Source organism: Arvicanthis niloticus, chromosome 18 (assembly GCF_011762505.2).
Source record: "Arvicanthis niloticus isolate mArvNil1 chromosome 18, mArvNil1.pat.X, whole genome shotgun sequence".
NCBI classification, from domain to species: Eukaryota; Metazoa; Chordata; class Mammalia; order Rodentia; family Muridae; genus Arvicanthis; species Arvicanthis niloticus.
In genome coordinates this window covers 991,557-1,018,106 of record NC_047675.1, presented here as the reverse complement: position 1 = coordinate 1,018,106, position 26,550 = coordinate 991,557, and positions in this window count along the sequence as shown.

The following is a 26,550-nucleotide window of genomic DNA, read 5'->3' as shown; positions in this document are numbered from 1 at the left end:
CCGAGGTCGGTGGGGCTGGGCTGAGTGACTTAAGATCCTTCTTAGTCTTATCTCAGAACGGCTATCCTTTGCACAAGCGGCTACTTCCTCCTCTATGCTCTCCTCCTCGGAGCTGCACAGTTCTATGGAGTCAGGCTCCTTAATAAAGTACAGGGGGGTCCTTTTGACCTCCGTTCTCTCTCCACCATCCGGTGGAGGGTCCTCAAGCTTAATGGACTCTGCAGTAGCCCTTGTTCCTTTTGAGTACTCTATCTCTCCAGGCTCTTTGGCCTGACCTCCAGGCTCCTTGGCCTGACCTCCAGGCTCCTTGGACTGACCTCCAGGCTCCTTGGCCTGACGCCGGCTAACACTAACACACTCTGGTTCTGATAGCCTGGAGCGGACCTCTCTTGAAACCTCTTGACTTGCCCTAATAGCTGAAAGCAACGCAAACAGGAGGCTGGCTATTGCTGCGGTGGCAATGGGTGAATATCCACCCGCAACAAAGGTTTCTACCCCAAGCATACCTTCCAAAGGTGACCCCGTATCCTGTAGTTCTTTTAACCCGCCCCAAAACTTGGGTGGTCTTCCACGGCGCCTTGAAATTCCAGGGTTTCAGCTCCAGTTGTTCCGCGCACCTCTTCTGTGTCCCCTTCGCCCCCGAATAAGGACACAGAGGCAGTAATCGAGTATCACTACAGACAAGGCTTTACTTCTTGTAACAGCAAAAGCGGAAAAGATGGAAGAAACCGGAAGGGGCTCCCTTAAATACACCCTAGAGTGACGTATTCACTTCTGAATGGCTGCTCGCTCACCACCCAATATTACGCCTCAGGATAGGCCAGGTTCTCTCTACTGTCCATCAAAGTGATGTCCTTTCCACTGTCCACCACAGGGACATCTTCCCCACTGTCCACAACATTGATATTCTTTCCACTGCCCACCACAGGGATGTCTTCCCCACTGTCCACCACAGGTATGTACTACCCACTGCCAACCACAGGGACATCCTACCCACTGTCTACCACAGGGAGGACCTCCACAATCTCCACCACAGTTAGGTCCTCTCCACTGTCTACCACAGGAATGTCATTTCAACTGTCAACCACACATATATGGTCCCAACTGTCCACTACAGAAACATCCATCCCACTGTACACAACAGGGATATACTCCCCACTGTCCTCCACAAGGATGTCCATCCAACTGTCCACAACAGAAAGGTCCTACCCACTGTCCACCACAGGGACATCCTCCCAACTGTCCACCCCAAGGAGTTCCTTCCTACAGTCCACCACAAGGACATCCTTCCCACTGTCCAACAAAGGGACATCGTTCACACTGTCCACAACACAGACATCTTCCCCACTGTCCACCACATGGACGTCTTTCCCACTGTCCACCACAGGGACGTCCTACCCCACAGTCCACCAGAGTCTGGTCCTCCGGACTGTCCACCACAAGGACATCTTCCTGTGCAAAACAGAAATGTCCTCACCAGTTTGCACCACAGGGACATACTTTGCATTGTCCTCCACAGGGTCATCATTCCCACTGTCCACCAAATTGAGGTGCTCCCTGCTGTCTACCACAGAGGCATCCTTACCACTAACCACCACACGATCATTTTCACCACTGTCCACCAAAGGAATGCTTTCCTCATGGTCCAACACAGTGTCGTCCTCATTAATGTCCCCACAGAAACATCCTTCCTACTGTCCACCACAGGGAGGTCCTCCCACAGTCCACAACATGGATGTCCTTCCCACTGTCCACCACAGGGACATCCTCCACACTGTTCAACACAGGGATGACCTTCTGCCTGTCCACCACAGGGATGTCCTCCCCACTCTCCACAAAAAGACATCCTTCCCACTGTCCACTACAGGGATGTCATCCCAACTGTCCAACACAGAGAGTTTCTCATTACTGTCCACCACAGAGATATCCTTCCCACTGTCCACCACAAGGATGTCCTCCCAACTGTCAACCAGAGGGATATCATTCCCCCTGTTCCTCACAAGGAGGTCCTTCCCAATGTCCACAAAAGGGACTTTCTTTTTACTGTCCACAACATAAACGTCCTTGTCACTCTCCACAACAGGGACATCCTTCCCACTGTTTACCACAGGGAAGTCCTCCTCACTGTCCACCACAAGGACATCCTTCCCACTTTCCACCACAGAAACCACTTCCCCACTGTCCACCACAGGAACATCCTACACTCTGTCAGCCACATGGACATCCTGCCCAATGTCCACCACAGTGATGTTCTCACCAATGTCCAACACAGAGTTGTCCTTAGCTCTCTTCACCACAGGGACATCTTTCCCCTGTCAACCACAAAGATGTCCACAACACCGTCCACCACAGAGATGTTTCCCCACTGTCCAAACAGGGACATCCTCACCAATGTCCACCACAGGGGAGTTTTTTCCCATTGTTCAAAACAGGAACATCCTCCCCACTGTGCACTACAGGGACATCCTTCTGTGCACAACAGGGTCACCCTCATGACTGTGCACTACAGGGACATCTTCCAGTGCACAACAGGGATGTCTTCACCACGGTCCAGCCTAGATATGTCCTCTGCACTCTCCAAAACAGGGACATTCTTCCCACAGTTTATCAAAATTATGTTCTCCAGTGCACCACCGAAACGTCCTCACCAAAGTTTACTACAGGGATGACCTCACCAATGTCCAGCACAGGGACATCCTCCCCACTGTCCACAACAGGGATGTCCTTCCCACTGTCCACCACAGGGATGTCCTTTCCACTGTCCACAAAAGGGATGTCCTTTTTACTGTCCACCACAGTGATGTCCTTCCCACTGTCCTCCAAAGGGATGTCCTTCCCAAGGTCCACCACAGGGACATCCTCCAAATTTTCCATCATATTGACATCCATTCCCTGTCTACCACAGAGACATAAACCCCAGTCTCCACCACAGGGATATTTCCCCACTGTCCACCACAGTGTTGTCCTCACTAATGTCCACCACTGTGGTGTTCTTTTCCACTGTTTAAAACAGGAACATCCTCCCTACTGTGCACAACAGTAACATCCTCCTGTGCACAACAGGGTCATCCTCAAGACTGTGCACAACAGGAACATCTTTTAGTGCACACCAGAGACATCTTCACCACTTTCCACCCTAGCGATGTCCTCTGCACTCTCCAAAACTCCACTACAGAAACATCCATCCCACTGTCCACCAAAGGGACGTTCTCCAGTGCACCACACAAAGGTCCTCCTCACTGTCCATCACAGGGACATCCTTACCACTTTCCACAACAAGGTCGTCCTTCTCATTGTCCATCTCAGGGCCATCCTTCCCACTGTCCATCATAGAGAGGTCCAACCCACTGTACACCACTGGGATGTCATACCCACTTTCCACCAAAGGGATGTCCTTCCCATAGTCCACCACAAGGACATTCTTCCAACTGTCCACCACATGGACATCCTCCCCACTGTCCATCACATGGACATCCTCACCACTGTCTAACACAGGAATGTCCTTCACACTGTCCATCAAAGGGACGTCCTTCCCACTGTCCACCACAGGGACATCCTCCAAATTGTCCACCACAGTGACATCCTTCCCTCTTCTACCACAGAGACATAAACCCCACTCTCCACCACAGGGATGTTTCCCCACTCTCCCCACAGGGTTGTCCTCATCAATGTCCAACACTGGGGTGTTCTTTCCCACTGTTCAAGACAGGGACATACTTCCTACTGTGCACCACAGGAACAAACTCCTGTTCACAACAGGGACATCCTCACAAATGTGCACCACAGGGACATCTTCCAGTGCACACCAGGGACGTCCTCACCACTGTCCACCCCAGAGATGTCCTCTGCACTCTTCACAACAGGGAAATTCTTCCTACAGTCCACCATAGAGATGTTCTCCTGTGCACCACAGAAACTTTCTCACCACTGGGATGTCCAACCCACTGTCCACCAGAGGGACATACTTCCCACTGTCCACCACAGCGAAGTCCTTCACACTGTCCACAACAAGAACATCCTTCCCACTGTCCACCTCAGAAATATCCTCCCCACTGTCCACAACAAGTATGTCCTTTCCACTGTCCACCATGCAGACGTTCTCCACACTGCAATCCACAGGGACATCCTACCCACTGTCTACCACAGGGACGTCCTTCCCACTGTCCACCAAAGGTACATCTTTCAACTGTCCACCACAGAGACATCCTCCCCACTGTCCACCACTGGGACATCCTCCCTACTGACCACTACAAGGATGTCCTTCATACAGTCCATCATAGTGAAGTCCTTCCTGTTGTCCACCAAAGGGATGTTCTTCCGACTGTCCACCAAAGGGACATCCTACCCCACAGTCCACCAGAGTGTGGTCCTCCCCACTGTCCACCACAAGGACATATTCCTTTTCACAAGAGGGATGTCCTTACCACTGTGAACCACAGGGACATACTTTGCATTGTCCATCACAGGGAGGTCATTCCCACTGTCCACCAAAGTGAGGTAATCCCTGCTGTCCACCACAGGGGCATCTTTACCAGTGTTCACCACAGTGTCGTCCTCACCACTGTCCACCACATGGATGTCCTTTCCACTGCTCACCAGAGGGACATCCTCTCCAATGTGCACAAAAGGGACATTCTTTTACTGTCCACAGCAGGGATTTCCTTACCACTGTCCAACAGAGAGAGGTCCACCCTGCTCTCCACCACAGAGACAGTCTTCCCCCTGTCCACCATAGAACGTCCTTTTTACTGTCCACCACAAGTACATCGTATCCACTGTCCACCACAAGTACATCGTATCCACTGTCCACCTGAGGAACATGCTGCCCATTGTACATCACAGAGAGTTCCTTTCTGCTTTCCACGGCCTGGACATTCTACCCACTGTCCACCACAGAGATGTTCTCCCCACTGTCCACCACAAGGATGTCCTCACAACTTTAAACAGGGATGTCCTCCCAACTGGCCACCACAGAGACATCCTACCCATGTCCACAACAGGGAGGTACTCCTCACTCTCCACCATAGGAACATACTCTCCTTGTCCACAACATGGACATCCTTCCACTGTCCACAAAAAGGACATTATTCCCACAGTTTTGCACAGGGATGTCCTTCCCTCTTTCCACTACAGAGAAGTACTACACCCAGTCCACCACAGGGAGGTCCCTCCAATTGTCCTCCACAGGGATTTCCTCACCATTGTCAATCAGAGAGAGGTCCTCCCCACTGTCCACCACAGGGATGTACTCCTGTGTACCACAAGGACATCCATAAAACTGTCCACCCCAGGGTCATCTTCACCAATGTCCAGCACAGTGACGTCCTTCCTACTGTTCACCACAGGGATATCCTACTGTGCAAAACAGGGACATCCTGACCAATGTGCACCACAGGGACATCCTTTCCACTGTTCACCACAGAAACATCCTCCGCAATGTTCACTACAGAGTGGGGCTCCCCAGAGTCCACCACATGGACGTCTTTCCCACTGTCCACCAAAGAAACATACTCCTCACTTGCACCACAGTGACATCCTCCTATGAATAACAGGGACGTCCTCACAACTGTGCACCACAGGAATATTCTTTCCACAGTCCACAAAAGAGATGTCCTTCCCACTGTAGTCCACAGAGATATCCTCCTTGCTGTCCACCACAGAGACATTCTTCCCACTTTCCACCACAGAAATGTCCTCCCCACTGTCCACCAAAGGAATGTCCTCCCCATATTCCCCACACAGAGACATCTATCCCACTGTCCACAACAGTATTGTCCTCACCACTCTCCACCACAGGGACATCCTCCTGTGTACTACATGGACATACTTACCACTGTCCACAACATGGTTGTCCTCAACAATATACAATACAAGGAAGTCCTCACTGCTGTCCACCACACGAATATCATCCACACTGTAAACCACAGGGACATCCTACCCACTGTCCATAACAGGGATGTCCTCCAAACTATCAAACACATTGAAGTCCTTCCCACTGTAAACAACAGGGACATCCTTCCCACTGGGCACAACAGGGATTTGCTAACCACTGTCCACCACAGAAATGTCCTCCGCACTCCCCACCATATGGACATTCTTCTGACTATGCTCCACAACAACATTCTCCAGTGCACCACAGTAACATCCTCACCACTGTCCACCACAGTGAAATTCTCCCCACTGTCCACCACAGGGATGTCCTCCCCACTGTCTACAACAGGGATGTCCTTCCCACAATTCAAAACAGAAAGGTCCTCCTTGCTGTCCACCACAGGGATGTCCTTCATGCTGTCCACCTCAGTGATATCCTCCTCTCAGACCATAACAGGGATGTCCTTTCCATTGTTCACCACAGGGATGTCCTCCGCACTGTCCACAACAGGCATGTCCTTTTCACTCTCCACCACAGGGACCTCTTTCCCTCTGTCCACTACAGGAAAATCCTCTCTACTGTCCACCACAGGGATGTCCTTTCCAGTGTTCACCACAGGGATATCCTCCCCACTGTCCACAACAGGCATGTCCTTTTCACTCTCTACCACAGCGACCTCCTTCCCACTGTCCACCACAGGGAAGTCCTCTCCACTATCCACCACAGGGATGTCCTTACCACTATCCACGTAAGTTATTACCTCCTCTCTCTCCACCACAGGGACATCCTTCCCATTTTCCACCACAGGGAGTTCCTCCCCAATGTCTACCAGAGCGACATCCTTTCCAATGTTCACCACAAGGAGGTTTTTCCCAATGTCCACAACAGGGACGTCCTTCCCAAAGTCCACAACATATATGGCCTTCCAATGTCCACCACAGGGACCTCCTTCTCACTGTCCACCACAGGCAACTTTTCCCTATTGTCCACCACAGGTATGTAATTTCCACTGTCAACCACTGTGATGTTCTCTGCCCTGTCCACAACAGGAATATCCGTTCCATGGTCCACCACAGGGACCTTCTTTCAATGTCCACCACTGGGAATTCCTCTCAACTGTCAACCAGAGGGATGTACTTTCCACTGTCCACCAAAGGGAAGTCCTCTGCACTGTCCACAACAGTCATGTCCTTCCCACAGTTCACCACAGAAAGGTACGCCCTGCTGTTCACAACAGGATCGTACTCTCTAATGTTTACCTCAGTGATGTCCTTTACTCTGTCCACCACAGTGACGTCCTTCCAACTGTCTACCACATGGTGTTTCTCCCCACTGTCAATGAGAGGAACATGCTTCCCAGTGTACACCACACGGAGGTCCTTCCCAATGTCCACAACATGGACGTCCTTCCTACAATCCACAACATAAATCTCCTCCCCACTGTCTAACACAGGGATGTACTTCCCACTGTCCACCTAAGTGACATCCTCCCCTATCTCCACAAGAGAGACATTCTTCTCACAGTTCACCACAAGGAGGTCTTTCCCAATGTCCACAACAGAATTGTTCTTTCCACAGTCCACAACATAAATGTCCTTCCCACTTTCCACCACAGAGACCTACTTCCCACTGTCCACCACAGGGAGGTCCTCTCTACTGTCCATCAAAATGATGTCTTTTCCACTGTCCACCACAGGGACGTCCTCCCAACTGTCCACAACAGGGATGTTCTTTCCACTGTCCACCTCAGAGACGTCTTCCCCAGTGTCCACCACAGGAACATACTACACACTGTCCACCAAAAAGACATCCTACCCACTGTCTACCTCAAGGAGGTCCTCCCCAATCTCCACCACAGGTAGGTCCTCTCCACTGTCCACCACAGGGATGTCATTTCAACTGTCCACCACAGAAATATTCTCCCCACTGTCCACAAAAGGGATGTCCTTCCCAATGTCCACCACAGAGACATTCTACCCACTGCGCTCCACAGGGACATCCTACCCACTGTCCACCACAAGGTCATTCTTCCCAATGTCCACCACAGAGATGTCCTCCCCACTGTCCACCACAAGGATGTCCTCCCCACTTTAAAAAGGGATGTCCTCCCCACTGTCCACCACAGAGACATTTTACCCATGTACACCACAGGGAGGTCCTCCCAACTGTCCACCATAGGTACGCACTCCCCTTGTCCACAACATGGACATCCTTCCACTGTCCACTAAAAGGACATTATTCCCACAGTTTAGCACAGGGATGTCCTTCCCACTGTCCACTACAGGGACATTCTACACACTGTCCATTACAAGGAGGTCCACCCAACTGTCCACCACAAGGATTTCCTCTCCACCGTGCATCAGAGAGAGGTCCTCCACACTGTCCACAACAGGGATGTACTCCTGTGTACCACAAGGACATCCATAAAACTGTTCACCACAGGGTCATCTTCAACAATGTCCAGCACAGTGACATCATTCCCACTGTTCACCACAGGGACATCCTCTTGTGCACAACAGGGACATCCTGACCAATGTGCACCACAGGGATATCCTTTACACTGTCCACCACAGGGACATCCTCCCCAATGTTCACTACACAGTAGACCTCCTCACAGTCCACCACATGGATGTCTTTCCCATTGTCCACCAAAAAATCATCCTCCTCACTTTGCACCACAGGGCCATCCTCCTATGCACAACAGGGATGTCCTCACATCTGTGCACCACAGGAATATTCTGTAAACTGTCCACAAAAGAGATGTCCTTCCCACTGTAGACCACAGAGATGTCTTCTCTGCTGTCCACTACAGGGACATTCTTCCCACTTTCCACCACACAAACGTCCTCCCCATTGTCCACAAAAGGGATGTCCTCCACACATTCCTCCACAGAGACGTCTATCCCACTGTCCACAACAGAAATATCCTCCCCACTGTCCACCACAGGGAGGTCCTCACAACTGTCCACCACAGGGATGTTCTTTCCATGGTCCACCAATCAGATGTCTTTCCCACTGTCCACCACAGGGACATCCTCCTGTGTACTACAAGGACATCCTTACCACTGTCCACAACATGGTCCACCACAGGGATGTCTTTCCCACTGTACACCACACGGACATCTTCCTGTGCACAGCAGGGATGTTCTTACTACTGCCCACTGCAGAGATGTTTTCTGCACTCCACACTACAAGGACATCCTTCTCTCTGTACACCAAAGAGACATTCTCCTGTGCACCACAGGAGTATTTTCCTTACTGTCCACAAGGCCATCATCCACACTGTCCACCACAGTGAAATCCTCTCAACTCTCCAACACAGGGACATCCTCCCACCTGTCCACATCGGAGGTCCTCCCAACTACCAAACACAGCGAAATCTTTCCCACTGTAAACAACAGGGACATCCTCCCCACTGTGCACCACAGGGACATCCTCCTGTGCACAACAGGGATGTCCTAACCACTGTCCACCACAGAGTTATCCTCCGCACTCTCCAACATATGGACATCCTTCCATCTATGCACCACAGGGACATTCTCCAGTGCATCACAGTAACATCCTGCCCACTGTCCATCACAGTGAAATCCTCCCCACTGTCCACCACAGGGATGTGCTCCCCACTGTCCACCACAGGGACATCCTCCTGTGTACCACAAGGACATACTTACCACTGTCCACAACATGGTTGTCCTCAACAGTGTCTCCTACAGAGACGTCCTCACCACTCTCCACATCATGAATATCCTCCACACTGTAAACCACAGGGACATCCTACAAATTTTCCACCAGAGGGATGTCCTAACCACTGTCCACCACAGAGATGTCCTCCAAACTCTCCACCATATGGACATCCTTCTGACTATGCACCACAAGGACATTCTCCAGTGCACCACAATAACATCCTCCCCACTGTCCACCACAGTGAAATCTTACTCACTGTTCACCACAGGCATGTCCTCTCCACTGTCTAAAACATGGATGTCCTTCTCACAGTTCAATACAGAAAGGTCCTCCCTGCTGTCCACCACAGGGATGGCCTTCCCTCTGTCCACCTCAATGATATCCTCCTCTCAGATAACAGGGATGTCCTTCCCACTTTCCATCACAGAGATGTCCTCACCACTGTCCAAAAGAGGGTCATCCTTCCCACTGTACACCAAAAGGTCATTTCCATTGTCCACAACAGGGACATCCTTCCCACCGTACACAACACAAGGCGTGTCCTTCCCACTCTCCACCACAGAAAGTTACACCCTGCTGTCCACATCAGTCACGTTCTTCCTAATGTCCACCTCAAGTGTGTCCTTTCCTATGTCCACCACAGGGACGTCCTTTGCAGTGTCCACCATATGGTGGTCCTCCCCACTGTCCACCAGAGGGACATGCTTTCCACTGTTCACCACACGGAGGTCCTTCCCAATATCAACAACATGTATGACCTTCCTGCAATCCACAACATAAATGTCCTTCCGACTATCCACCACAGGGACCTTTTTCCCACTGTTCACCACAGAGAGGTTCTCTTTATTATCCACCACAAGAATGTCCTTACCACTGTCCACCTAAGTGATGACCTCCCGTCTCTCCACCACAGGGACATCCTTCCCACTGTCCACCATTTTGAATTTCTCCCCAATGTCCACCAGAGCGACCTCTTTCCCACTGTCCACCACAGGGAAATCCTCTTTACTGTCCACCACAGGGATGTCCTTCCACCACAGAAAGGTACACCCTGCTGTCTACTACAGGCATGTCCTTACCACTGTCCATCACAGAAAGGTACACCCTGCTGACCACAACAGGAACGTACTTCCCCATGTCCAATAAATGATGTCCTCTCCTTTGTCCACCACAGAGATGCCCTTCCCATTGTTCACCACAATGTGTTTCTCCCCACTGTCCATGAGAGAGACATTCTTCCCACTGTCCACCACATGGAGGTCCTTCCCAATGTACACAACATGGACGTTGTTCCCACAATCCACAACATAAATGTTCTCCCCACTGTCCAACACATGGACCTTCTTCCCATTGTTCACCACAGAAAGGTGCTCTCTACTGTCCTCCACAGGGATGTCCTTACCACTGTCCAAAACAGTGACATCCTACCCACTGTCCACAACAGCAATATCCTTTCCACTGTCCACCACAGAAATGTCCTCTCTACTGTCCTCCACAGGGATGTCCTTACCACTGTCCAAAACAGTGACATCCTACCCACTGTCCACAACAGCGATATCCTTCCCACTGTCCACCACAGAAAGGTCCTCCCCACTGTCAACCACAGTGATGTCCTTCCCACTGTTCACATAAGTGACATACTCCCCTCTGTCCACAAGAGGGACATTCTTCCCACAGTTCGACACAAGATCATTTTTTCCCAAAGTCCACAAAAGAGATGTTCTTCCCACAGTCCACAACATAAATGTCCTTCATATTGTCTACCACATGGACCTCCTTCCCACTGTCCACCACAGTGATATCCTCCCCTCAGACAATAACAGGGTTGTCCTTCCCAATATTCAAAACAGAAATGTCCTCCCTGCTCTCCACCACAGGGAAGTTTTTCCCTCTGTCCACCACAGTGATATTCTTCACTCAGACCATGACAGGGATGTCCTTCCCACTGTTCACCACAGGGACGTCCTCCCCACTCTCCACCCAAGGGTCATCCTTCCCACTGACCACCGCAAGAAGGTCTTTCCCAATGTCCAAAACAGGGACATCCATCTCACAGTCCACACCATATATGTCCTTCCAATGTCCACCAAAAGGACCTCCTTCCCACTGTCCACCACAGGGAAGTCCTCTCTACTGTACACCACAGTGATGTGCTTTCCACTGTCCACCACAGGTATGTCCTCCGCACTGTCCAGAACAGGCATGTCCTTTTCACTCTCCACCACCACAGGGACCTCCTTCCCACTGTCTACAACAAGAAAGTCCTCTCTACTGTCCACCACAGTGATGTGCTTTCAAGTGTCCACCACAGGGATGACCTCCCCACTGTCTACAACAGAGATGTCCTTCCCACAATTCAAAACAGAAAGTTCCTCCCTGCTGTCCACCACAGTGACGTCCTTCCCTCTGTCTACCTCAGTGATATCTTCCCCTAAGACCATAACAGGGATGTCCTTCCCACTTTCCACCACAGGAACGTCCTACCCACTATCCACAAGAGAGTCATCCTTCCCACTATCTACCAAAAGGTCTTTCCCAATGTCTACAACAGGGACGTCCTTCCCACAGTCCACACCATATATGTCTTTTCAATGTCTACCACAGGGACCTCCTTCCCACAGTCCACCACAGGGAAGTCCTCTCTACTGTCCAACACAGGGATGTACTTTCCACTTTCCACCACAGGGATGTCCACCACACTGTCCACAACAGGCTTGTCTTTACCAGTGTCCACCACAGAAAATTACACTCTTCTGTCCACAACAGGAACGTACTTCCTAATGTCCTCCTCAATGATGTCCTTTCCTCTCTCCACCACAGGAACGTCCTTCACACTGTAAACCACATGGTGGTCCTTCCCATTGTTCGTGAGAGGGACATGCTTCCCACTGTCCACCACATGGAGGTCCTTCCCAATGTCTACAACCTGAACATCCTTCCCACAATACACAACATAAATGTCCTCCCCACTGTACAACACATGGATCTTCTTCCCACTGTTCACCACAAAGACGTTCTACCCACTGCCCTCCACAGGGACATCCTACCAACTGTCTACCACAGGGATGTCCTTCCCACTGTCCACCAAAGGGACGTTCTTCCCAATGTCCACCAAAGGTACATCTTTGAACTGGCCACCATAGGGACATCCTCCCAACAGACCACCACGAGGACGTCCTTCTTACAGTCCACCATAGAGAAGTCCTCCCTGTTGTCCACCAAAGGGATGTCCTTCCCACTGTCCACCACAGGGACACCCTCCAAATTGTTCACCACAGTGACAATCTTTTCACTATTCACAACTGGGATCTCCTACCCACTTTGCACAACAGGGACATTTTCCTGTGCACAACAGGGATATTCTCACCACTGTGCAACACAGGGACATCCTCCTTTGCACACCAGGGATGTCAGCAACAATCTCAACCCCAGAAATGTCCTCTGCACTCTCCACAACAGGAACTTCCTCTTCACTATCCACCAAAGAAACGTCATTCCCACTATTCACCACAGAGATGTCATCTCAAATGTCCAACACAGAAAATTCTCTTCCCTTCCACCACAGGGATGTCCTTCCCCCTGTCCAACACAGGGATGTCCTCCCCACTGTCCATCAGAGAGATATCATTCCCACTGTTCACCACAAGGAGGTCCTTCCCAATATCGACAACAGGGACTTTCTTCCCACTGTCCACAACATAAATATTCTTCACACTGTCCACAACAGTGTGACACACTGTTTTCCACCACAGAGCTGTACTTTCCACTGTCCAACAAAGGGATGTTTTCCTTTGCACCAGAGAAACGTCCTCACCACTGTCCACCACTGTGATGTCCTTTCCACTTTCCACCATGAGGAGGTCCTCTCCACTGTCCAACACAGAAATATCCTTTCCACTATTAACCACAGGGACGTCCTTCCCAATATCCTCGACAGGGAGGTCCTCACCACTGTCCACAAGAGGCACGTCCTTTCCACTGTTCACCACAGAGACATCCTCCTGTGTACTACAAGGACATCCTTACTACTGTCCACCATATGGTTGTCCTCAACAATATGCACTACCGGGAAGTCCTCACTGCCGTCCACCAAACGAATATCCTCCACACTGTAAACCACAGGGACATCCTACCCACTGTCCACCACAGGGAGGTCCTCCCCTCTGTCCAACACAGGGACAACCTTCTGCCTGTCCACCACAGTGATGTCCTCCCCACTGTCCTCCAAAGGGACGTCCTTCCAACTGTCGACCACAAGAACGTCATTTCAACGGTCCACAATAGGGAAGTCCTCTTCACTGTCCACCACAGTGATGTCCTTCCCACTGTACACCACAGGGACATCCTCCTGTGCACAACAGGGATGTTCTTACCACTGTTTACCCAAGAGATGTCTTCTGCACTCCCCACTACAAGGACATCCTTCTCACTGTCCACCAAAGAGACATTCCCTTGTGCAACACAGGATCATTGTCCTTACTGTCCACAAGGCCATCATCCACACTGTCCACCACAAAAAAATCATCTCAACTCTCCAACACAGGCACATCTTCCCAACTGTCCACAACATGAATGTCCTCCCAACTATCAAACACAGCAAAGTCCTTCCCACTGTAAACAACAGGGACATCCTCCCCACTGTGCTTCACAGGGACATTCTCCTATGCACAACAGGGATGTCATAACCACTGTCCACCACAGATATGTCCTCTGCACTCTACACCATTTGGACTTCCTTGCAACTATGCACCACAGGGAAATTCTCCAGTGCCCCACAGTAACATCCTCCCCACTGTCTATAATAGGGATGTCCTTCACACTATTCACACCAGAATGTTCCTGCTCACTGTCCACCAAGAAGAAGTCCTTCCAACTGTCCACCTAGGTGATATCCTCTCCTGAGATCATAACAGGGATGTACTTCCCACTGTCCAACACATGGAGGTCCTCCCCTCTGTCCACCAGAGGCACACTGTCCCCACTGTCCACCACAAAAAGGTCCTTCCCAATGTTCACAACAGTGATGTCATTCCCACTGTCCACAACATATATGTCCTTCCCACTGTCCACCACAGGGATGTCCTTTCCAATGTCAACCACATTGATGTCCTCCAAACTGTCCACAAAAAAACATGTACATCCCTCTCTCTACCACAGAAACGTCTTCTCCACTGTACACCACAGAAACGTCCTATCCACTGTCCACCACATGGATGTCCTCCCAACTGTCCACCACAGTGAGGTCCTTTCCACTGTTCACCAAAGAAATGTCCTTCCCACTGTCCACCACAGGGACATGCTCCTGTGTACCACAATGACATCCTTACCACTGTCCACAACATGGTCGTCCTCAACATTGTCCATGATAGGGACGTCCTCACCACTGTCCGCAACATGAATATCCTCCACACTGTAAACTTCACATTGTCAACCACAGGTATGTCTTCCCCACTGTCCACAACAGAAACATCCTTCTGCCTGTCCACCACAGTGATGTCCTCCCCACTGTACATCTCACGGACATCCTCCTGTGCACAACAGAAATGTTCTCACCACTGTACACCCCAGAGATGTCCTCTGCACTCCCCATTACAAGCACATCCTTCTCACTGTCCACCAAAGAGACATTCTTTTGTGCACCAAAGGAGCATTGTTCTTACAGTCTACAAGGCAGTCTTCTGCACTGTCCACCACAGTGAAATCCTCTCAACTCTCCACCACAGTGACATCATCCCAACTGTCCACAACAGGGATGTCCTCCAAACTATCAAACACAGTGAAGTCCTTCCCACTGTAAACAACAGGGACATCCTCCCCACTGGACACAACAAGGATGTCCTAACCACTGTCCACCACAGAGATGTCCTCCTCACTCTCCACCATATGGACATCCTTCTGACTATGCACCACAAGGACATTCTCCAGTGCACCACAGTAACATCCTCCACACTGTCCACCACAGTGAATTCTTCCTCATTGTCCAGCACAGGGATGTCCTCCCCACTGTCTACAACAGAGATGTACTTCCCACAATTCAAAACAGAAAGGTCCTCCCTCTGTCCACCACAGGGATGACTTTCCCTCTGTCCACCTCAGTGATATCCTCTTCTCAGACCATAAGAGGGATGTCCTTCCCACTTTCCACCACAGGGACGTCCTCTCCACTGTCCACAAGAGTGTCATCCTTACCACTGACCACCAAAAGGTCTTTTCCAATGTCCACAAATGGGACGTCCTTCCCACATTCCACAACATATATGTCCTTCCAAAGTCCACCACAGAAACTGATTCTCACTGTCCACCACAGGCAAGTCCTCTCTACTGTCCACCACAGGGATTTCCTTTCCAATGTCCACTACAGGGATGTCCACCACACTGTCCACAACAGGCATGTCCTTCCCACTGTCCACCACAGAAACGTACACCCTGCTGTCCACAACAGGAACGTACTTCCTAATGTCCACCTCAATGAAGTCCTCTCCTCTGTCCACCACAGGGATGTCCTTCCCAATGTCCACCACATGGTAGTCCTCCCCACTGTCCACAAGAGGGACATGCTTGCCACTGTAGACCACACAGATGTCCTTCCCAATGTCCACAACATGTACATTTTTCCCACAATCCACAACATAAATGTCCTTCCCACTCTCCACCACAGGGACCTTCTTCCCACATTTCACCACAGATAGGTCCTCTCTACTATCCACCACAGGGATGTCCTTACCACTGTCCTACTAAGTGACAACCTGCCCTCTCTCCACCCCAGGGACATCCTTCCCACTGTCCACCACAGTGAGTTCCTCCCCAATGTCCACCAGAGTGACATACTTCCCACTGTTCACCACAAGGATGTCTTTCCCAATGTCCACAACAGGGAGGTCCTTCCCACACTCCATAACATATATGTCCTTCCAATGTCTACCACAGGGACCTCCTACTCACTGTCCACCACAGGGAAGTTGTTTCTATGGGCCACAACAGGTATGTCCTTTCCAATGTCCACCACATGGGCATCCTCCTCAATATTCACTACAGAGTGGACCTCCCCACAGTCCACCACATGGATGTGTTTCCCATTATCCTCCAAAGAAATATCCTCCTCACTTTGCACAACAGTGACATCCTCCTATGCACAACAGGGACGTCCTCACAACTGTGCACCACAGGAATATTCTTTCCACTGTCAACAACAGAGATGTACTTCTCTCTGTAGACCACAGAGATGTCCTCCTGCTGTCCACCACAGGGACATTTTTCCCACTTTCCACCAAAGAATCATTCTCCCCACTCACAACCAAAGTGATGTCCTCCCCACATTCTGCCACAGAGACGTCAATCCCATTGTCCAAAACAGAAATATCCTCCCCACTGTTCACCACAGGGAGGTCCTCCCAACTGTCCAGAACAGGGATATCTTTTCCATGGTCCACCAAACAGATGGCCTTCACATTGTCCACCACAGGGATATCCTCCTGTGTACTACAAGGACATCCTTAAAACTGACTACAACATGGTTGTTTTAAACAATATGCACTACAGTGAAGTCCTCACGGCCGTCCACCACACGAATATCTTCTGCACTGTAAACCACAGGGACATTCTACCCAGTGTTGACTACAGGGAGGTCCTGCCCTCTGTCCACCACAGGGACATCCTTCTGCAGGTCCACCACAGTGATTTCTTCCCAATTGTTCTCCAAAGGGACGTCGCACTGTCGACCGCATGGACACCATTTCAATGGTCCACCACAGGGTAGTCCTATTCACTGTTCACCACAGGGATGTCCTTCACACTGTACACCACAAGGACATCCTGCTGTGCACAACAGGGATGTTCTTACCACTGTCCACCATAGAGATGTCTTCCACACTCTCCAGCATATAGACATCCTTCCAACTATGCACCACAGGGACTTTCTCCAGTGCACAACAGTAACATCCTCCCCTCTGTCCATCACAGTGAAATACTCTCCGCTGTCCACCACTGGGATGTCCTCCCCACTGTCTGCAACAAGGATGTCCTTCTCACTATTCACACCAGAAAGGTCCTCAGTGCTGCCCACCAAGAGGACATCCTTCCCACTGTCCACATCAGTGATATCCTCTACTCAGATTATAACAGGCATGTCCTTCCCACACTCCACCACAAGGAGGTCCTCCCGACTGTCCTCAAGTGGCACACCCTTCCCACTGTCCACCAAAATTAGGTCTTTCCCAATGTTCACAACATGGACTTCCTTCCCACAGTCGACAACATATATGTTCTTAACACTGTCCACCACAGGGAAGTCCTCTCTACTGTACAACACAGGGATGTCCTTTCCACTGTCCACCATATTGACATCCTACGCACTGTCCTCAACAAACATGTGCATCCCCCTGTACATGACAGAAACGTCCTCTCAACTGTCCACCACAGGGAGGTCCTCTCAACTGTCCAACACAGGGACTTCCTTTCCACTATTCACCAAAGTGATGTCCTCCCCACTGTCCAACACAGAGACATCCTCCTGTGTACCACAAGGACATCCTTACCACTGTCCACAACATCGTTGTCCTCACCAATGTCCACGACAGGGACATCCTCACCACTCTCCACATTATGAATATCCTCTACACTGTAAACCACAGGGACATCCTACATATTGTCCACCACGGTGAGGTCCTTCCCACTGTCCACAACAGGAACATCCTTCTGTCTGCCCACCACAGTGATGTCCTCCCCACTGTACACCCCACGGACATCCTCCTGTGCACAACAGGGATGTTCTTACCACTGTAAACCCCAGAGATGTCCTCTGCACTCCTCAATACGACACCTTTCTCAATGTCGACCAAAGAGACATTCTCTTGTGCACCACAGGAACATTGTTCTTACTGTCTACAAGGCCGTCATCTGCACTGTCCACCACAGTGAAATCCTCTCAACTGTCCACAACAGGGATGTCCTCCCAACTATCCAAAACAGGGATGTTCTCCCAAATATCAAACACAGTGAACTCCTTCCCACAGTAAACAACAGGGACATCCTCCCCACTGGGCTCAACATGGATATCCTAACCACTGTCCCCCACAGAGGTGTCCACCGCACTCTCCACCATATGGACATACTTCCAACTATGCACCACGAGGACGTTCTCCAGTGCACCAATGTAACATCCTCCCCATTGTCCACCACAGTGAAATCCTCTCCACTGTCAACCACAGTGATGTCCTCCCCACTGTCTAAAACATGGGTGTCCTTCCCACAATTCAAAACAGAAAGGTCCTCCCTGCTATCCACCACAAGAAAGTCTTTCCCCCGTCCACCTCACTGATATCATCCCCTCAGACCATAAGAGTCATGTCCTTCTTACTGTCCACCACAGGGACATCCTCCTCACTGTCCACAAGAGGGTCATCCTTTCCACTGTCCACCAAAAGATCTTTCCCAATGTCTACAACAGGGACATCCTTCACAGTTCACAACATATATGTCCTTCCACTGTCCACCACAGAAACCTCCTTCACATTGTCCACCACAGGGAAGTCCTCTCTACTGTCTACCACAGAGATGTCCTTTCCACTGTCCACTACAGGGATGTCCACTGCACTGCCCACAACAGGCATGTCTTTCCCACTGTCCACCACAAAAACATACACCCTGCTGTCCACAACAGGAATGTACTTACTAATGTCCACCTCAATGATGTCCTTTCCTCTGTCCACCACAGGGATGTCCTTCCCACTGTCCACCACATGATGGTCCTCCCCACTGTCCACCAGAGAAACATGCTTGTCACTGTAGAACACAGTGAGGTACTTCCCAATGTCCAAAACATGTATGTCCTTCCCACAATCCACAACATAAATATCCTTCCCACTCTCCACCACAGGGACCTTCTTCCCACTGTTCACCACAGAGAGGTTCTCTCTACTATCCACCACAGGGATGTCCTTACCACTGTCCACCTAAGTGACAACCTCCTCTCTCTCTACCAAGGGACATCCTTCCCACTGTCCACCACAGGGAGTTCCTCTCCAATGTCCACCAGAGTGACATACTTCCCACTGTTCACCACAAGGATTTCTTTCCCAATGTCCACAACAGGGACGTCCTTCCCACAGTCCACAACATATATGTCCTTCAAATGTCCACCACAGGGACCTCCTTCTCACAGTCCACAACAGGGAAGTCCTCTCTACTGTCCACCACAGGGATGTCCTTTCCACTGTTCACCAAAGGACGTCCTCTGCACTGTCCACAACAGGCATGTCCTTCCTACTGTCCACCTCAGAAAGGTACACCCTGCTGTCCACAACAGGAACGTACTTCCCAATATACATTAAATGATGTCCTCTACTATGTCCACCACAGAGACGTCCTTCCCACTGTCCAGCACATGGTGGTCCTCCCCACTGTCCATGAGAGGGACATGCCTTCCACTGTCCACCCCATGGAGGTCCTTCCCAATGTCCACATCATTGACGTCCTTCCTATAATCCACAACATAAATGTCCTCCCCTCTCTCCAACACATAAACCTTCTTCCCACTGTTCACCACAGAAAGGTCCTCTCTACTGTCCAACACAGGGGTGTCCTTAAACTGTCCAAACCAGTGACATCCTCCCCACTGTCCACAACAGGGATGTCCTTCCCACTGTCCACAACTGAAATGTCCTCCATGCTGTCCACCACAGGGATGTCCTTCCTACTGTCCACCTTAGTGATGTCCTCCCCTCTGTCCACAAGAGGGACATGGTTCCCACTGTTCACCACAAGGAGCACTCTCCCCATGTCCACAACAGTGATGTTCTTCCCACAGTCTACAACATAAATGTCCTACCCACTGTCCACCACAGGGACCTCATTCCCATTGTCCACCACAGGGAGGTCCTCTCTACTGTCCATCAAAGTAATGTCCTTTCCACTGTCCACCACAGGGACATCCTCCCCACTGTCCACAACAGGGATGTTCTTTCCAATGTCCACCACAGGGACTTCCTCCCCAGTGTCCACCACAGGAAGGTACTACACACTGTACACCACAGGGACACCCTACCAACTGTCTACCACATGGAGGTGATCCCCAATCTCCACCACAGGTAGGTCCTCTCCTCTGTCCACCACAGGAATGTCATTTCAACTGGCCACCATGGAGACATCCTCCCCAGGATCCACCACAGGGACACCCTCCCCACTGACTACCACAAGGACGTCCTTCATACAGTCCACCATGGAAAAGTCCTCCCTGTTGTCCATCAAAAGGGACGTCCTCCAAAGTGTCCACCATAGTGATATCCTTTTGACTGTTCACCACTAGGACATCCTACCCACTTTGCACAACAGGGACATTTTCCTGTACACAACAGGGTTATCTTCACCACTGTGCACCACAGGGACACCCTCCTTTGCACACCAGGGATGTCAGCAAGACTTTCCATCCCAGAGATGTCCTCTGCACTCTCCATGACAGTGATATCCTACCCACTATCCACCAAAGAAACGTCTTTCCCACTATTCACCACAAGGATGTCATCCCAAAGGTCTAACACAGAAAAGTCCTCTTCACTGTCCACCACAGGGATGTCCTTCCCCCTGTCCACTACAGGGAAGTCCTACCCACTGACCACCAGAGAAATATCCTTCCCACTGTTCACTACAAGGAGGTCCTTCCCAATATCCACAACAGGGACGTCCTTCCCACTGACCACAACATAAATGTTCTTCCCACTGTCCACCACAGTGTGTTTCTCTCTACTGTCTACCACAGAGATGTACTTTCCACTGTCCCCCAAAGGGACATTTTCCTTTGCACCAGAGAAACTTCCTCACCACTGTCCACCACTGTGACGACCTATCCACTTTCCACCATGAGGAGGTCCTCTCCACTGTCCACCACAGAAACATCCTTTCCACTGTTCACAACAGGGACATCCTTCCCAATATCCACGAAAGGTAGGTCTTCACCACTGCCCACAACAGGGACATTTTTTTCCACTGTCCACCACAGGAACATCCTCATCACTGTCTATCACAGGGACATCTTTACCACTGTCCACCACAGAGAGGTCCTCCATGCTGTCCACCACAAAAAGGACTTCCTTCCCACTGTTTATCACAGGGAAGTCTTCCTAACTGTCCACCACAAAAATATGTTCCTAACTCTCCACTACAGAAACATCCATCCCACTGTACACTACAGGGACATACTCTCCACTGTCCTCCACTAGGATGTCCATCAAATTGTCCACAACAGAAAGGTCCTACCCACTGTCCACCACAGTGATATCCTCCCAACAGTTCACCCCAAGGAGTTCCTCTCCACAGTCCACCACAGGGACATCTTTCCCACTGTCCACCAAAGCTACATCTTTCCCACTGTCCACAACATGGACAACTTCTCCACTATCCACCACATGGACGTCCTTCTCACTGTCCACCGCAGGGACATCCTACCGCACAGTCCACCAGAATGTGGTAGTCCCCACTGTCTACCACAAGGACATCCTCCTGTGTACAACAGGGTTGTCCTCACCACTGTGCACCACAGGGACGTACTTTGAATTGTCCACCACAGGGACATCCTTCCCACTGTCCAACAAAGTGATGTCCTTCCTGCTGTCCACAACATGGATGTCCTTCCCACTGTAAACCAAAGAAATATCCTTCCCACAGTCCACCAAAGAGACGTCCTTCCAACTGTCGACTACATGGACATCCACCTCACTGTCCAACACAGGGAGGTCCTCCCCACCGTCCACCACATGGAGATCTTCCCCATAGTCCACCTCACGGATGTCCTCCACAGTGTAATCCGCAGGGATGTCCTCCTCAGTTTGCACTACAGTGAATTACTCACCACACTATACCACAGGGATATCCTTCCCACTGACCACCTCAGTGATTACCTCCCCTCTTTCCATCACAGGGACATCCTACCCACTGTCCACCACAGAAAGGTTCTCCCTGCTGTCCACCACAGGGACATCCTTACCATTATTTACCACAGGGTCATCCTCACCAATGTCCACCACAGGGAAATCCTTCCCACTGTTCACCACAGGAACATCCTTTCCACTGTGTACCACAGGGATATTCTTCTGTGCATAACAGAAATGTTCTTACCACTGTCCATCATAGAGATGCCCTCTGCACTCTCCACTCCAGGGAAATCCTTCCCACTGTCCACCAAAGGGATATCCTTCCCACTGTTCACCACAAGGAGGTCCTTCCCAATTTCCACAAATGGGACGTCCTTTTTACTGTCCACAACATAAACGTCCTTCTCACTCTCTACAACAGGGACATCCTTTCCACTGTCTTCCACAGGGAGGTCCTATATACTGTCCACCAAAGAAACCACCTCCCCACTGTCCACCACAGAAATATCCTACACTCTGTCAGCCACAGGGACATCCTCCCCAATGCCCACCACAGTGATGTTCTCAACAATGTCCAACACAGAGTTGACCTCAGCACTCTTCACCACAGGGACATCTTTCCCCCGTCAACCACAAAGACTTAAACCCCACTGTCCTCCACAGAGAGGTTTTCCCACTGTCCACAACAGGGGTGTCCCCACCAATGTCCACAACAGGGATGTTCTTTCCCATTGTTCAAAACAGAAATATCCTCCCCACTGTGCACCACAGGGACATCCTCCTGTGCACAACAGGGTCATCCTCATGACTGTGCACCACAGGAACATCTTCCAGTGTACAATAGGGACGTCTTCACCACTATCCACCCCAGTGATGTCCTCTGCACTCTCCAAAACAGGGACATTTATCCCACGGTCCACCAAAATGACATTCTCCAGTGTAACACAGAAACATCTTCACCACTGTTTATTACAGAAATGACCTCCCCACTGTCCAGCACAGGGACATCCTCCCTACTGTCCACAATAGAAATGTCCTTTCCACTGTCCACCACAGTGACATCCTTCCCACTGTCCACCAAAGTGATGTCCTTCCCAAAGTCCACCACAGGGATGTTCTTCAAACTTTCCACCACATCGACATCCTCCCTATGGTCCATCACATGGACGTCCTCACCACTGTCTATCACAGGGACGTCCATCCCACTGTCCACCAAAGGGACGTCCTTTCCACTGTCCATCACAGGGAAGTCCTCTTCACTGTCCACCAAAGGGATGTCCTTCGCACTGTACACAACAGGAACTTCCTCCTGTGCATTACAGGGATGTTCATACCACTGTCCACCCCACAGATGTCGTCTGCACTCTCCACCATATGGATATCCTTCCAACTATGCACAACAGGGACATTCTCCAGTGCATCAAAGTAACATCCTCCCCTCTGTCCATCACAGTGAAATCTTCCCCACAGTCCACCACCGGGATGTCCTCCCCACTGTCTACAACAGGGATGTCCTTCCCACTATTCACACAAGAATGGTCACCTCAGCTGTCCATCAAGAGGACATACTTCCCACTGTCCACCTCAGTGATAGCCTCTCCTCAGATTATAACAGGAATATCCTTCCCACTGTCCACCACAAAGAGGTCCTCCCCACTGTCCACCAGAGGCACACCCTTACCACTGTCCACCACAAAGAGGTCTTTCCCAATGTCCACAACAGGGACCTCCTTCCCACTGTCCATCACAGGGAAGTCCTCTTTACTGTCCACCAAAGGGATGTCCTTTCCACTGTCCACCACATTAACATCCTCCTCACTGTCCACAACAAACATGTACATCCCACTGTCCACCACAGAAACATCCTCTTCACTGTCCACCACAGGGAGGTCCTCACAACTGAGCACCACAGTGACGTCCTTTCCACTGTTTACCAAAGACATGTCCATCCCACTGTCCACCACAGGGACATCCTCCTGTGTACCACAGTGACATCAATACCACTATCCACAACATGGTTGTCATCAACAATCTCCACTACAGGGACCTCCTCACCACTGTCCACAACATGAATATCCTCCACACTGTAATCCACACACCGTAAACTACACATTGCCCACCACAGGGAGGTCCTACCTACTGTCCACAACAGGAAAATTCTTCTGTCTGTCCACCACAGTGATGTCCTCCCCACTGTAAACCTCAGGGATATCCTCCTGTGCACAACAAAGATGTCCTTCCCACTGTCCACCACAAGGAGGTCCTCCCCACTGTCCACCAGAGGCACAACTTTCCCAATGTCCACCACAGAAGGTCTTTCCCAATGTCCACAACAGGGTCATTCTTCCAACTATCCACAACATAAATGTCCTTCCCACTGTCCACCACAGAAATGTCCTCTCTACTGTACAACACAGGGATGTCCTTTCCACTGTCCACCACATTGACGTCCTATGCACTGTCCACAACAAACATGTACATCCCACTGTCCACCACAGAAACGTCTTCTCCACTGTCCACCACAGGGAGGTCCTCCCAAATGTCCACCACAGAGATGTCCTTTCCACTGTTCACCAAAGAGATGTCCTTCTCACTGTCCACCACAGGGACATCCTCTTGTGTACCACAAGGACATTCTTACCACTGTCCACAACATGGTTGTCCTCACCAATGTCCACTACAGGGATGTCCTCACCACTGTCCACAACATGAATATCCTCCACACTGTAATCCACACACTGTAAACTACATATTGTCCACCACAGTGATGTTCTCCCCACTGTACACCTCAGGGATATCATCCTGTGCACAACAGGGATGTTCTTACCACTGTACACCCCAGAGATGTCCTCTGCACTCCTCACTACAGAGACATCTTTCTCACTGTCCACCTAAGAGACACTCTCTTGTGCACCAGAGGAATGTTGTTCTTACTGTCTACAAGGCTGTCATCTGCACTGTCCACCACAGTGAAATACTCTCAACTGTCCACCACAGTTACATCCTCCCAACTGTCCACAACAGGGATGTCCTCCAAACTATCAAACACAGTAAAGCCCTTCCCACTGTAAACAACAGGGACATCCTCCCCACTGGGCACAACAGGGATGTCCTAACCACTGTACAATACAGAGATGTCCTCTGCATTGTTCACCTTATGGACGTCCTTCTGACTATGCACCACAAGGACGTTCTCCATTGCACCACAGTAACATCCTCTCCACTGTCCACCACAGTGAAATCCTCCCCACGGTCCAGCATAGGGATGTCCTCCCCACTGTCTACAACAGGGGTGTCCTTCCCACAATTCAAAAGAGTAATGTCCTCCCTGCTGTTCACCACAGGGACGACTTTCCCTCTGCCCACCTCAGTGATATCCTCCCCTCAGACTATAACAGGTATGTCCTTCCTACTTTTCACCACAGTGTTGTCCTCCCTACTGTCCACAAGAGTGTCATCCTTCCCACTGTCCACCACAAGAATGTCTTTCCCAATGTCCAAAACTGGGATGTCTTTCCCACAGTCCACAACATATATGTCCTTCCAAAGTCCACCATAGGGACCTGCTTTCCACTGTCCACCACAGGGAAGTCCTCTCTACTGTCCACCACAGGGATGGCCTCCGCACTGTCCACAAAAGGCATGTCCTTTTCACTCTCCACCACAGGGATCTCCTTCCCTCAGTCCACCACAGGGAAGTCTTCTTTACTGTCCACTACAGGGATGTCCACCGCACTGTCCACAACAGGCATGTCCTTCCCACTGTGCACTATGCAAAGGTACACCCTGCTTTCCACAACAGGAATGTACTTCCTAATGTCTACCTCAATGATGTCCTTTCCTCTGTTCACCACAGGAACATCCTTCCAACTGTCCACCACATGGTGGTCCTCCCCACTGTCCACCAGAGGGACATGCTTGCCACTGTAGAACACACGGAGGTCCTTCCAACTGTCCACCACATGGTGGTCCTCCCCACTGTCCATGCGAGGGACATGCTTGCCACTGTAGAACACACGGAGGTCCTTCCCAATGTCCACAACATGTACGTCCTTCCCACAATCCACAACATAAATGTCCTAACCACTCTCCACCACAGGGACCTTCTTCCCACTGTTCACCACAGAGAGG